The sequence below is a fragment of the Arachis ipaensis genome, chromosome B10 (assembly GCF_059453495.1).
Source record: "Arachis ipaensis isolate K30076 ecotype BB chromosome B10, ASM5945349v1, whole genome shotgun sequence".
Taxonomy (NCBI): Eukaryota; Viridiplantae; Streptophyta; class Magnoliopsida; order Fabales; family Fabaceae; genus Arachis; species Arachis ipaensis.
This window is the reverse complement of record NC_142435.1, coordinates 67193888-67195000: the sequence shown is the minus strand read 5'-3', so window position 1 is coordinate 67195000 and position 1113 is coordinate 67193888.

Below are 1113 nucleotides of genomic sequence, written 5' to 3'. Positions count from 1 at the left end.
GTGTCCTTCTCGGGATAGCGTCATTTAAAGAACGAAGGTCAGCACAACGTAAACAAAAAAAAAAAAAAAAAACTTTGAGAGAAAACCGAAAAAAAAATCGGAGGAGCCTGCCGAAGATGAGGCCATTACGGCTCGCCTTTATGTGTCCTTCTCGGGATGGCGTCATTTAAAGAACGAAGGTCAGCACAACGTTAAAAAAAAAAAAAAAAAAAAAAAAAAAAAAAAAAAACTCAGAGAAATAACCGAAAAAAAAACCGGAGGAGCCTGCCGAAGATGAGGCCATTACAACTCGCCTTTATGTGTCCTTCTCGGGATAGCGTCATTTAAAGAACGAAGGTCAGCACAACGTAAAATAAAAAAAAAAAAAAAAAAAAAAAAAAAAAAAAAACTCAGAGAAATAACCGAAAAAAAAACCGGAGGAGCCTGCCGAAGATGAGACCATTACGGCTCGCCTTTATGTGTCCTTCTTGGGATAGCGTCATTTAAAGAACGAAGGTCAGCACAACGTAAAAAAAAAAAAAAAAAAAAAAAAAAAAAAAAAAAAAAAAAAAAAAAAAAAAAAAAAAAAAAAAAAAAAAAAAACCGGAGGAGCCTGCCGAAGATGAGGGCATTACGACTCGCCTTTATGTGTCCTTCTCGGGATAGCGTCATTTAAAGAACGAAGGTCAGCACAACGTAAAAAAAAAAACTCATAGAAATAACCGAAAAGAAACCGGAGGAGCCTGCCGAAGATGAGGCCATTACAGCTCGCCTTTATGTGTCCTTCTCGGGATAGCGTCATTTAAAGAACGAAGGTCAGCACAACGTAACAAAAAAAAAAAAAAAACCCAGAGAAAAAACCGACAAAAAAACCGGAGGAGCCTGCCGAAGATGAGGCCATTACAGCTCGCCTTTATGTGTCCTTCTCTGGATAGCGTCATTTAAAGAACGATGGTCAGCACAACGGAAAAAAAAAAAAAAAAAAAAAACTCAGAGAAATAACCGAAAAAAAAAACCGGAGGAGCCTGTCGAAGATGAGGACATTACGGCTCGCCTTTATGTGTCCTTCTCGGGATAGCGTCATTTAAAGAACGAAGGTCAGCACAACGTAAAAAAAAAAAAAAAAAAAAAAAA